This window comes from Vicugna pacos, chromosome 21, assembly GCF_048564905.1.
Source record: "Vicugna pacos chromosome 21, VicPac4, whole genome shotgun sequence".
NCBI lineage: Eukaryota > Metazoa > Chordata > Mammalia > Artiodactyla > Camelidae > Vicugna > Vicugna pacos.
This window is the reverse complement of record NC_133007.1, coordinates 32,937,826-32,951,771: the sequence shown is the minus strand read 5'-3', so window position 1 is coordinate 32,951,771 and position 13,946 is coordinate 32,937,826. Positions and strand designations below refer to the sequence as shown.

The window sequence follows — 13,946 nt, the reverse complement described above, 5'->3', positions numbered from 1 at the left end:
GCCCAAGCCCAGCTAACGACCCGCGCTTTGCGGAGCAGCGGGTAGGGCGGTGGCCGGTCCTCGCCGGGTGCGCCTCTGGGAAGAGCGGGCGCCGCGGCCACCCCGCGACACCGAGCTTTCCAGCGCCTTCCGCACCAGACCCGCTTCCGGCACATGGGACGGCCAATCGTCACGTCCGAGAACGAAAGACCCGCCCCCTCCGGGACGCAAGTAGCCAAACAAGTTGCCCGCTTCCCCAGCGTCCCTTGCGCCTGAACGCACGACCTTGTCCAATCCATCCCGGGACGTCCTTCTGGTCCCGCCCCGGCCTGTCCCATAAGCTGTCAATCTCGCTGTCTCCCTTGGCCTCACGCGCACTTCCTCCCCGACGCCGTGACGTGCGCAGCCTTGTGCCCGACCGCGGCGGGCCAATGGCGGTGCCGGATACAGCGGGCCAATGGGCGGCAGTGTCTCATGCGGCCCGCGCCGCCGCAGCCGCCGCCGGGTCCCGGAGCCAGAGGCCGCCCGAGCCGGAGCGCGATGGAGCGAGGGCCCCAGGCGGGGAGGCGCCGCCGAGCGCGCGGCCCGACGCCCCCTCAGTGAGCGCCCGACCGCCGCGGCGCCGCCCGAGGGCGGGCTCGCCTCTGCCCGCCTCGCCGCCGCGCCGGCGCTTGGAGCCCGCGCCGCCTTCCCGCTCGGGCCGCGGGCCGGGGACGGGCCGGGGCTGCATGGCCTCGCCCGCACGCCGCCGCTGAGCCGCGGGCCGGAGCCGGAGCTGGTGAGAGCCGCGGCCGCGCGGGGTCGGGGCGGGCCTGGTCGTGGGTCGGCTTGCGGCCTGCAGGTCTCCCGCACCGGGCAGAGCAGCGCGGCGCGCTCCCGCGGGCCTGGGGGTCGGGGTCCCGGGCAGCCGTGAGGGGCCGGCGGGGCCGTCCGCGTGGGCTCGAGGGCCTGGGGGGGGCGGGAGGGCCGACCGAGGGCTCCGGGCGAGCCTGAGGGGGTGAAGGGGGTTTCGGGGTGGGCTTTCGGTGAGCCTGGGGGGCCCGAAGGGCCGACGGGGCGCTCGGGGTGGGCCTGGGAACCTGGGGGTACCGGGGCATCTGTGAGGGGCAGGGGGTGGGTTCCGGGCTGAGCTGCGGAGCCGGAGGTGGGCAGGGGCAGCCTGAGGGGGCCCGGGCAGCCTTGAGAGGCCGACGAGGGCTGCGGGGGGCTCGGGTGCCGACCTCTGACCCGCGGGAGGGGCGCTTTCGCGGTGTGGGCTGTAGTTGTTATTCCAGCGTCCCTATTATTATCGCTGTTTTGAAATGGGAGCAGGCGGCTTCGGGCTCCGAGCCGGAGGGGGCGGGCGAGCCGGGGCCTGGAGGGAGAGGGGGCGCCGGGGCCGCAGGAGGCGCGTGGGCCCGCGGAGGGGCAGGAATGCGGGGCAGCGGCGCGGGGGTGTTTCGGGGGGGAGGGTAGGCGGGACTGGGGGGCGGGTGGGAGGGAAGCGGCGGCGGCGGCGGCTGCAGCAGCAGCCCTTGGCCTCAAGGAACAATGTGAGACGTTGCCTGAAATGTTAATTTCCGTTCCTCATTTCATCATCCCCTGGCAGGGCGGTAGCTGTGAGAGAGAGAGTGTGAGTGAGTGAGTGAGTGTGTGTGTGTGTGTGTGTGTGTGTGTGTGTGTGTGGTTGGCCCTGCCACATGAATTCAGTCCCCTCTCAAAGAGGGATTGTGTTATTAAATCTTCTATCTCTGCCGTTTTGGGGGAGTCTTAATTTTTCCTGGTGCCCATCAAGGTTTTCTGCTTCTGTTGTGTTTTCGAAAGCTAGTCTTGTATTCCAGCTTCCAAAGAGTTTTGAGAGAGGCTTTGGAAGATTAAGCTGGCCTAACAGGGCACTGTGCTTTCAAAACCATTTTCTTTCTAACAGTTCAGATGCAGCATGCTTAGGTTTCATGGTTTCTGCAGGTCATTGAGAAGTTTTGTATTCGTTTGCAAGAGAAGTCACATTTCAGACTTTCTTATATGGTGGGAGAGTTTTCTGAAGTGATTTGAGCATATCCTTAACATTCCTTTAGGACTGAGGAGTCAAAGTGTGGGCAGTTGTTGGACTGCAGAACTTAGAATATTTTGATCCTTTTGGTGGGGGTGGGGTGGGTGAGGTGCACTCAGGCAAAAGATGTAAGATGACACTGCTTGTGGAAAAAATGCCATTGAAACAGTTACTATTTTTGGTTTGTACAAACCCAGTCAATGGAATAACTTGGATTGTTGTAAATCAGAGACCCTGAGACCGTGTGCCTCAGGGCTTTGGGACCTTGATTTCTGTTAGTGAATGTTGCTGTCCTGGAAGACCTGGAGTCCCGTTTGTGTCTTTTGGGAGTGACTGCACAAATATGATAGTGTTACTCTGAAACCGTAGTTAGGAAGGAAAAGGGGGACACATCTTGCTCAGCTGAGATTGTGACCCTTAGCCCCCCGCCCTCCATCAGCTGTTGTTGGCCTTCTGTAGTGTCACCCTCAAAGCAGGCTCCCCTTTGATAGGCTGGCTCTCCGATGGACGGAGGAAACAAAGGCCAAGTTGCTGTGACATTTTCCTGTGTTCTTTGTGCATGCCTCTTGAGATGGTTAAAAAGCTAACCAAAGACACTGCCAAACTGATTCAGGTTTGAGACTTTGAAAATGTCTTATAAATATTGTTTAATTGTGGTAAAATACGCTAAAGAAAATGTATCTGAAGTTTGTTTTTAAAGGTGCCATGTAGTGTTGAATTCCTCACCTGCAGTTCTGCCTCCGAGTGGCCGCTGTTGGACGTGTTCTCTGGACCCTCTGTGGACCGGTCATGTTCGTCACGCTGCTGCAGACCAGATGGGCTGCTTGTGACTAGTGGCTTCACTTTAGCTCTAATTACAGCGTCGATGTGTTGACAAGTAGAACTTCCTACAGATAGAGAGACCATGCTATTTTTATTTGAGAATATTTTTCAATAAGCTTTGTGTACCTTGGGTTTTAAGTATATTTGACATAGTAAGTTTGTTTCATCAAATAGGAGAGTTATTTTGTGTAGGATAGCAGGGAGCCCATCATCAGTTAAGTAACATAATTAAAGAGTGTTGGTAAACGCTGGTTCAGGCATAATGTGCATTTGTTGCCAGAAAGTGTTTTGTTCTGTCCACTGCCCTGTGAGTCCCTTCCTCTCTCACCTGGTGAGCATGATGGACGAGCTTCCTTTACTAGCATCACCTTCGCTAGTTAGCAGGTGAGACTGACGCAGCAATTGTTGGCCGCAAGTGGAGTCAGTGCTCTGAGGAGGTTGAGCTTGGCCCGTCTGATAAACTTTACACAAAAATAGAATGAACTCAAATAACTGAAAGTGATTGTCTTGAGACGTTTTCAGCGCATGCTCTCTTAATTTGAATTTCAAATGGAATTTCTGTGCAATTCAGCTTTTCCGACTTCATCATAAAGCTATATGAAAAAGATGGTGTCAGTGCCCAGCGCCTGGAACTCAGGCAGTTAGAGATACTATGGAAAGTCTTTTTTAAAAGGCTTAGGAAAGAATCCACTGTAACAACTACTTTGTTAGTTCTGATGGAAATGTTTCTCTTCCTGTGTGGCTCTTCTTTTGTTTGATGGATCTTAACTCTTTTAGGCCAGAGTCAAACTCAGGTGTGTACTTTAAATGTCTGTTTTATTCTGTGCTTTTCTTAACTCCCATTCCTCCCTCTCTGTATTTAAAGTTCTCTTTAAATTCACTTTAGGACCAAATAGTGTTTTATGTTTATGGCAGAACTACGAATAGTATTTTTATGAAAATGTCCCAAATGCTTATTAACTGGCTTGATCCTGATTGTGTGGCCTCTCCCCCAGTCCGTCTCTGCATCCTCTTTAACTCCAATGCTCTGGCTTTGCTGGCCTCTCATTTCCTAGATTGGGCATGTGCCTTATTCTCCAGGACTTCGACCATGCTGACCCTCTGCCTGGACCAGGGTCTTGCTGAGTGTCCATCACTGCCTCCCTTGAAAATCCTCTCCCTTCCCAACCAAAAAAAAATCTCTAAGGGAACTACCCAATCTTTGGGTCTTTGTTCAATGTTGCTTCCTCGTAGAGGGTCTCAGTCATCACATGGAAGGAAAGTAGCTGCTCCCCCTTGTTACAGGCACATGGAACTGAACGACGCTGACCAGGTGTGGTTGGTCTTTGCTCCCGCGGTAGTAGGGCTGTAAGCTCACTGAAGACAGGGATGGTCAGCCAGGGGCCAGCCTAGGGCATAACACTAGAGGTAGAGTGGCTCAAGAAATATTTTTAGAATTTTTAAAGACTGTGTATGGGAGTGTTTGAGTAATTTTGAGAGGACAAACTTAGGATCATGAACTTAACATTTATTTGATTGACCGGGGATTAGGCTATGTGCATATTAGCCATTTTTCCATTTGTTACTACAAGTTGCCTTTACAGAGAAAGGTATGGGGCAGAGCTTTTAAAACTGGCACAGAGCAAGAGATAAAGGAAAATAATTAAGGGGAAGATTGTCTTTGTGCGAAGAAAGTAATGTTTTCTGTGGATTCGGTTGAGGAGGGCTTCTGTTCTGGGGCCACGGTCAGAGGCTCGCCAGGAGGCAGCTGCTGCTCATGGCGCTAGAGGTTTCGTCTAGAGCTCTGAGCGCCTTCTGGCCGTGTGTGACGTGGATAGTGGCTTAGTGTCACGGGGAGTCCTTTGAAAGGGTTAGCGTTTTTTAACTCATTTGTTTCTGTTACTTCCTAAGTGGCTGTAATAAAAAAGCTCCTGGGCATTCAAGCCAAAGCCTCAGTTCATATATAAATTCCCCAGGATGTAGATGCCCCCTTAACGTTGCCCCCTTCCCCCAACCCAGTTTTGGCATTTTAATGAAGGAAAAAAAGTCTCTTTGGACAGAAATACACCATAATGGAGTTGTGTTATTTTTTCACATTTGTGTTTGTTTTCTGATTAAAAAAGGAAAAAACCTTTTATGTAATTGGCAAAAGGTTGTTATTGGAAAGACTAATTCTCTTTTTTTTCTTTTTCTTTTTCTTTGGGGGAAGGAGGAGGTATTTAGGTTTATTTATTTATTTGTTTGTTTTTAGAGAAGGTACTGGTGATTGAACCCAGGACCTTGTGCATGCTAGGCATGCTCTCTACCACTTGAGCTATATCTTCTCCCCCTCAGAAGACAAATTCTGAGTATAATCTGGGTGATAGAGACCTGAGTTGGTGGTTTGGATAAAGTAGATTTGTGCAGTTTTAGCTTTTTAGGTGGTAAGAGGAATGAATTGCGTGTTGTTGAAAACCTTTAAAGTCACCATTCTAGAACTTAAGAAATCCCACAGTTGTAACTCTGGTCTGTTAATAAAGAGTTGAGTGGGTTTTTAGTGTGAAAATAGAAGTCCGATTAATAGTGGCTGAAAGGACTGAAAATTCTTTTGCAGGGCTAAGGCTCTTGTGATGCCCACCCTAGCCAGGATTGAGGGGGCGGTGCTGTCTGAGCTACAGCATCCTTGCTGGCTGGCTGAGGGCAAGACCTATGTTCCCAGTCCTGCCCTTGGCATCTGTGCAGTGAATTACTTATTATCCTGAAAATTTGTGGGCACTCTTTTTCCACTTGTAATGAAACCCATGTGCATCTCTTTACAATATCAGAATGTTGGTCTTTTCTCAATTTAAAACATTTTTGATCACTTATATAAAAAAATTCATAAACTCTCCCCTTCAGTTACTTATTTAACTCTAGAAAGTGTCACCTTTAAGAATGGCTGGGATTGAAATTTAACTTAAGAATGCTTAACTTTTTGATATCAGAGAATATTTTTCATCTAAAACACGGCAAATAGACTTCTTTTCTCAGTTTGTCAGTAGTAAGTGTCCCTTCCTCTCCCCTCCAGTTGCAGTCTTCAGAGCCAGCGTGTGAATGTCCTGGAATAATGAACGTTACTAATTAATGAGAAGATTGTGGGAAGGTGCTGGGTTCATAAGGTTTTGGCTAAAGTTATGAATAGTTTTTTGTTTTGTATTTTTTTTTTTGTAGGGGGAGGTAATTAAGTTTATTTACCTGTTTATTTACGGGAGGTGCTGGAGATTGAATCCAAGACTTCATGCATACCAGACATGCGCTTTACCACTGAGCTATACCCTCCTCCCAGGAATATATATTTTTTAAACTGCATTCATATCCAGCAAAATAAAAAAGACTCATTTAATTCTGCGTGATAATGTAGACTTGAAAGCATTATGGCCATACTGTGTAAACTTATCTAAAGTCTAGAGAACATGAAGAAGCAGTGAAGAACCTTATTTCCCTTAAGAAATTAAGCCTTGCTAGCATGTAGCATGTTTCTAAATGTGGTTTTACATCCTGTAAAACAGGAAGTTAAAATAAAAAACCAAAAAAACCCCCAAAGCAACGCTCTTGAAGGAATTAACTTTTTTTTTTTAATTACTACAATGCTTGACTAACTAAAGGATAACTTAAAAAAGATCTTGCCTTTTGGATGCTTACAGAGAAGAAAAGCCAGTCTTCAGGGGTCTGGCACTATAGCCCTCAGGTGATTCTGGTTTCAAGAAATTTTTAGGCTTTGTGAATTTTCTTTGCTAGAGGTATGTGATTTGCTCCTAATTTAGCTTTAGTTGACCTACATAGGTATTTCTGTTACTTTGAGAGTAGTTCACCTGAAATTTGAAATTTTTAAGTTTAGAGGTTAATATATTAAATATACTAAAACTCAGAATCTTTTATTGGAAAAAGTTTCCCTGATGTTTGAGAAAGGTGAGCTTTTAATTGTCTTATCTTTTAGTATGAAGCTTAGAAAAGTGATATGTGCTTTCACTCACAGCCTAAGTAGTTTTCAGCAAATGTAACCTTAACGAGATTTACATGCGAACTTTTTCTTTGGTGAAGTGATTAGATCTGATTCTGCTAAACTTGGGTTCTTCTCAGATGACTGACTTTTTAAGGAAGACAGTGTTGAAGCTTTGAAGCAATAGCTTTAACCTTAAAAAAAAGTATTTAAGCAAAGACTCATGGCACAATGAAATTTTAGAAAGCTGGTGAGAAAAATCTCTGTCCCAGAATTTAACGTGTAGCCTCTCCTTCATTTTCCTTGATAATTTTCTTCCAAGCCCCCAGTATGCTGGGTCAAGGGAGGTGGGGACTGGGTCGATAGAGGATATGAGGAGGCAACACAGGAGATGGGGGGCTCTTAGAATTTGGAGAGACACTTGTGGGTTACATTTCAGTTCTGTGAATGTTTTCTATGCCTGCTGTGACAAATGACCACGAATGTAGGGCTAGAACAGTATAGATTTATCATCTTACAGTTCTATAGATTGTAAGCCTGGCATGGGTCTCCCTGGACTAAAGTCAAGATCTCAGCGGGGCTGTTTCCTTCTCAAGGCTTGAGGAGACTCCGTTTCCGGGTCTCCTTCCTTCTTTGTGGCCTCTCCTCCGTCTTTTTTTTTTTTTTTTTAAGGGTTTCAAATCAAGGACAACTCAGGGCCTTTGTTCTTTCATCAGTAACTAGAGATTCCTGAAGTGTAAACTAAGCCCCTTCCTCCATCTTTGACGCCTGCAGCCTGCGTCTTGTCTCTCTGACTCTCTTGCAAAGTTGCCTCCTCTTCCGACTCTTCTGCCTCCCTCTTGTCCTTTTACAGACCCTTGCGGTTACGCTGGGTCCACCTGGGTAATCCAGGATAAGGCCCCTCTCTGCTGATTAGTAACCTTAATTCCCCTTTGCCGTGTAACCTGAGATACCCATGGATCCAGGGATTAGGATGAGGACTTGGGGTGGGGGGGCATTGATCTTCTGACCACTCTAGGGCGCTATGGGTGCTGCCACAGCACGTGAGGTCAGGTCAGCCCTCAGTGCTGCAGGCTCTGGAGCTTGGCCTCGGTTCTCCGGAACTGTCTTGGCTCTTGGAGAGACTCCATGCCATCGGACTGCCAGCGAAGTTTGGCATTGATAGGGGTTAGTGGGTGTGGTGGAAATGTACTTCCTGAGCAGGGTTTTGTTTGGGTTTAAATCAATTTTTATTTTGGAATAACTTCAGATACACAGAAAGTTTGCAAAAGTAGTACAAGTACAGAGAGTTTCATTATATTCTTTTTTTGGGGGAGGAGGGAGGTAATTCGGTTTATTAATTATTATTATTGTTTTTATAGCAGTAACAGGGATTGAACCCAGGGCCTTGTGCATGCTAAGCACTGCACTCTGCCACTGAGTCATCCCCCCACCCTCGGAGAGTTTCATTGTATTCTTTATCCAGGTTCGCTAATAATAACATTTTCCTTAGCGATGGTAAGTTGTCAAAGCTAAAAAATTAACACTATTAATTAAACCCCAGATCCATTTGATTTCGCTCATTCCCCACCAATGTCCTCTTCCTGCTCCAGAACCCTACAGGACACTGTTTCCCTGCTCTCCTTCTGTCTGTGACAGTTTCTCAGTCTTGCCTTGCTTTTCATGACCTTGGCAGTTTTGAAGAGTACTGTCTTTGTGTTTTTCTTTCTTTGTAACCATTCTCCCACTTGGCACAGTTGTAAAGCAACTGTGTATGTCAGTTGTAGAGCTGATTTCTGGTTTACCTGGCCACTTTTCCAAATGTGGACTCCTGGAAATAACAGCTTCTCTTGACTCTCTGTCTTAGGTTCTCAGGCTGGCCGTTGCCCAGCCTCTCTCAGATGATCGCTGCAAATCCTCTTCAGTGCTGTCTAGGGGAGGACGGTTTTGTGTCTCTCTGCAATTGCAACTGCCATGAGTTATATGCTTTGGGGAGGGACTTCTGCAGGTGCTCTGGTTTAGTAAGGTGTTGACCAGTGGCTCCTTGTGCACAGGGCTGTGTGTGGAAGCACAGAAGGGCAGACACAGGCTCTACAGCCTGGGAGGGGGCGGGTGGAGGAAGCGGATGTCGGGAGCAGGGTCAGGGCGGTCGCAGATGTAGGTGGGCTCTGGACAAAGGCTGGGGAGGGTGGTTGCAACGTGAGAATGTCAGGCTGGCTTGTTTGAGCGTGGAGCCCAGGAAAGAAAATGGTACAGATAAAGCCAGGACAGCGGGCTGCAGTCAGCTTGTAAGGGCTTGGAACAAGAAAGCATGGACTCAGCCTGCTGAGAGGAGGGCAGAAACAGTGTGTCCAGTCTGCATTGCTGCACAGGCTGGAGGAAAGTCAGGGTGACTGGTGAGAGGGAGTGCCTGAATTCGGGAGGCTGGGAGGAGGGGAGTGGGCGCAGCCAGAAACAGCCTGGTTGACCACTGCTCACGAGAGGTCACTGCCTCGTCTCCTCGTGTGTACCTCCACCCCCACTGCCCTCTGCTTTTGGAAGAATATCCGGTTTAAGAAGTTCTCGGTAGATTGTTATTGAGGACTGTTAGAGAAAACAGAAACACCATTTTCTAGGAAAAATGTAAACGGCCAGTTAGAAATGGCTGATGGGATTGAACATTTATGGGAGGAATCAAACCTGCGTTCACACGAGTTGCAGAAATGCCCGCCCCGGGAAAGTGGCTGAGGGGCGAAGGTTGCTGGGACCTGGATGGAGGCTGGTCAGGGAAGTGGGGGGAGGAGGGCCTGTCCTCCTGAGGCTTTCCTGGCAGGATCTAGGGAACCTTGAAGTGGGAGGGGCTCTTAAAGTGGGCTGCTTGGGCTGGATGTGAAGGCTTAATGGTGTTTGCTAGCAAGTGTTTATGTAAATACTCGAAAGTGAGAGGGTGAGTTGACCGAGAGGGGTGCCCAGTGACTTTGACACACGGGCTCTGCCCTGTGGGGCTGTGCGGTGCTGGCATTCTGGAGCGAGGAGGAGAAACTGCGTGGGAAGCCTGACAGCAGAGGCCAGGAGCTGCGATTGGCTCCAACCTCTTATGTCCCAGACAGTGTCAGCTGCAGGCCACGGAGAGTTGCAGGAGGGGCTGGAGGAGTGGTCCGTCTGCGGTGGCTATTTGGCAGACAGTTCGTTAGGCTTAGCAGGGGCTCTTGTTTTGTATCTCCCATGGTTCTATGCACGTGTGGTTAGATACCTAATCAGTATTTGCTTGAAAGATCAATCTTAAAAGTTACGGTTTTAAGATAGGGCTTTTAGCCTGAGAAAGGAGTGACATCTGGCAGGAGCTACGTTGGTCATGTGCTGTGACACAGGAAGTTGGTCCTGTGTCTGTGGCGGGGCAGCAGGGACACTCACAGCCTCTGCCTTAGGGAGCTGCTGGTAGTGACTGTCGCTGTGGCCATCCTGGTTCTTTCAGGCCTGCATTGCACGTGGTGGGTGGCAGGTGCGGCAGTGAACAGCAGCGGTGGGTGTTTGGGCTGCTTGACTGCGCAGGGAGCCAGGGTCAGGACTGCCCATGTGGTGCGGTGCTGTGTGTTTACTGTTCCTTAAACTCTCCTCAGCTCTGCTGGACCCCTTGGTTCCCACCCTCCATAACCCTGCAGCCTCTCACCTTACCAGTACTCGGCACCTGCTGTCATCTGAGGGAGCAGACTTGTTTTCCCAGTGCTGACGGGTGACCCTCGCTGCAGTGTTGGTCGGCTGCCCGTCACCGTGGGGGCGGGGGATGGCCTTTCCTCGCCCTGTCTGGGGCTGGCTTGTTACTGTTGTTCTGCTTGTCCGGGGGGCTTTTGAGGGCTGTGCTCTCAGTGAAACAGGCTATGTAGAAATCACTCAGGATCATTGGCTGAGGCTGTTTGGTTTTGAGGTGTTTGCTGACGGGCTGCATTTGATGGTCCTGGCTGGCAGGTTAGGGAGAAGGGAAGTGGTCTGTGCCCCCTCACCCTGACTCTGCTCTTTCTGACTTGTTTGCAGGCGGAAGTAATAAGAGTGTTCAATAGCAGACGACAGAGGTGGCAGCCTTCACGGAGTTTGGAAATTACAGCTTTAGACCTCTTAGTGGTGCTGGAGCGGGGGTGTGGGCCTGAGAAGGCAGGTGGAGAGACTGTAGCACCTGCTCATGGAGCCGCATGTCTTCTCTGCGTTGCCCTCATGCGGGTGGGGCCCGCATGCATGTAGGCTCCAGCGTAGGGTTCCCTCCAGCCCGCACTTCCCTTTACAAGGCAGCCACCCGAGAGCTGGAACTAGGGCCTGTGTCTTCACCAAAACTAGGGTACCTTTTAAACTTCCCATGTAAGTATTTGTCATTGGTGGCTAAATTTCCTAGACTGTAGCTTTTACTGTGGAAAATGTAATTAATTAGTCACCTAATAAGATTTAGAGCTGATAGACAGCCACACAAATGACACTCAGTACACGTGATTTGTTTTCCTGAGTTAAATAAATTCACAATATGACTTGGAAGCCTAGCATGTAATTCAGAGAAGTAGACCCTCATTATTAGTAGCAGATCCTGTCTGGTGAATAGATCTTTCTGGTATCACTCAGTACACCCCTCAGCCAGTGGCACTCCTGGCCCCATCATAGGGGAGAACATACCAGTTTTGCCCAGAGTTCCCTGTGCCCCTGGTGGGCTCAGGCAGGTAGGGCATGGTGTGAGTGAGCGGTGGTGTGACGTTTCATCCCTGAATGGGCCCATTTCTCAAATGTTACATACTGATTAAGTGGTGAAAATTACTCTGGGATGTAAAATGTAACAGTCAAGTTCATTTTAGATGTTACTGAATTTATATTAATAATTTATTATTTGCAAAAGGAACCATTAGCAAAGTGAAAAAATCCTATGAAATTGGGAGAAAATATTTTTGTAAACTGTGTATCTGATAAGGGGTTAATATCCAAAATATATCGAGCTCATACAACTCAATAGCTAAAGACCAAACAACCCACTTAAAAAGAGTAAAGGACCTGAATAGACATTTTTCCAAAAAAGACGTACGAAAGGCCAGCAGGTACTTGAAAAGTTGCTGAGCATCACTCGTCATCAGGGAAATGCACATTGAAACCACGATGAGATGTCACCTCACACCTGTCAGAGTAGCTGTCAACAAAAAGACAACAAATGTTGGTGACAACACTAACCTCATAGAAAGAGGTCAGACTCATGGTCGTCAGAGGCGGAGGGTGGGGAATTGGAGGAAGGTGGTCACAAGGTACATACCTCCAGTTACATGATAAATTAGTCCTGGGGGTGTAACGCACAACGTGGTGACCGTGGCTTACCCTGCTGTGGACGGACAGAAAGGTGTTAGGAGAGTCCATGCTGAGAGTTCTCGTTGGGAGACAGTTGTTTTCCTTTTTTCTCCTTTTTATTGTGTCTATGTGAGAAGATGGGCATCCCCCTTTCACAGTGTATGTAAACCAGACCACTGTGCTCTGTGCCTTGAGATCACACAGTGATGGTGGTTAGTTCTTTCTCAACAAAACTAGAAAAAACTTGCAGAAGTTCCCTCCAAGGCCCAGTGGTAGGAGTGTCATCTGAAACTTTGAACAGGGTGAGGCCAGTGGGTTCTCTGGGCACTGGCCATGCTCTGGAGCCTCCTGCTGCAGTCTGCAGGCTCCCCACGGCCACTGCTGCCCCCACTCTGTCTTTGTTGCTGGAGTGTTAGTGTATCTGTATGTGCGTCTTTTTAAAGAGATAAAAGATAAACACATTTTTAAAAAAAATTTTGGGGGGTGGTAATTAGGTTTTGTTTATTTATTTTATTTACTTGGAGGTACTGGGGATTGAACTCAGAACCTCTGGCATCCTAAGTGTGCGCTGTGCCATTGGGCTATACCCTGCCCCCAACACAGATTGTTTATAAACTGAATTTACACAAAAGCAAATACCAAGTGCTGATTAATCTAGGGAAGTAGTTTTTTGAGACTACTGTAAGTAGCCTTCAGTTTTATTAAAAGTCACTTCTGAAGAGGGGAGGCTATAGCTCAGTGGTAGGGTACGTGCTTAGCATGCATGAGGTCCTGGGTTCGATCCCCAACATCTCCATTAAATAAGTAAGTAAATAAATAAAAATAAACCTAATTGACTGCCCCACCCGAAAAAAAAAAACAACTAAGCTTTAAAAAAAGTCATTTCTGACTAACAGATTTTTTACATTAAGTCACACTTGTTTCGTGCAGGAGCAAACCTGCCTTGTAATGAGTGTTCTTCTAGTGACTGGACTTTCCTGAGGTCAGTTATCTGACACCAAAACTGTCAAGGACTGGGTCTCCAGGGACTGAGTGTTGGGTTGGGGATGCCCTGGGGTCGGGGGACACATCCATGTAGTTACCGCGGTGGGATGTTTACCTGGTGTGGGGTCTTTTAATGTGAGGGCCCAAGTGTGTCATGGTGGGAGGGCTCAGGTCAGGCACGTTTAGTTTCCAGACTGTCTCATCCTGGAAAACTTTGGGGTAACCGTGGTTTCATTCTGTTGAAGTGTGGTTCTTTGAGGTTGGAGTTACGGGAAGTGTTAACGACAGATGTTGTAGGAGGCAGCTGCCATTGTAGCCCCACGGTGTGAGGAGTGGACGTGCCTAAGCCGCTCCCCCCAGCCGCAGTGGGAGGCTGGGGTGTGGGCTGGATGGAGGCAGCACCCACCACACACGTGACTGTCCCTTGCTCAGGGTGGAAGGGACACGAGTGGATGCTGCTTGGCTGCTGGGGTGGGTGGGACGTCACTGAGGGCAGCCCGGTCATGAGGCCTGAGACCTGATCTCTGTGGGGCGTTGTGTGTGAACCTGGTGAGGATGTCCCTGTGTGGGGTGGTTAGCGTATAGGAGTCTCTCTTTTCTGCTGAGATCCTTGAAATGGGATGTCTTATATTTATACCGATTTGAGGGATTTCAATAAAAAATCAGCTTGAACACTTTGGCTTTACCTGTCTTCCAGTTTCTGTCCCTCTTTTTCATCTTTGCAACCAGAGTGTCTGTTAGGTGATTGCTCATATGTGCTCTCCTGGTTGTCAGACCCTGGCCATGAAAGTGGGGTCCTCAAGTCGTGGGACCTACCAGCCCGGGGGCCCTGGTGTGTGCAGGTCTCCAGAGTCCTGGACAGGCCACAGAGCAGGTCACGCTCTTAGTGTCCTCACACAGACTGCAGCTGGGGTTGGGACCGTTCCC

The 13,946-nt window shown here is 48.9% G+C and overlaps 1 protein-coding gene across 9 annotated transcripts in view; it reads left to right on the top strand.

Moving 5' to 3' along the window:
- The first annotated feature begins 459 nt into the window (after positions 1-459).
- Positions 460-13,946, top strand: part of ANKRD11 (ankyrin repeat domain containing 11) — a 133,172-nt gene continuing 119,685 nt past the window's right edge. For 6 of the 9 annotated variants that reach the window (XM_072946827.1, XM_072946828.1, XM_072946824.1 and 3 more), the window contains exon 1: positions 460-757. The gene's annotated coding sequence lies outside the window, so the exon portion shown is untranslated. The remainder of the gene's footprint in view (positions 758-13,946) is intronic. The other 3 variants (XM_072946833.1, XM_072946829.1, XM_072946832.1) reach the window with 1 other exon arrangement.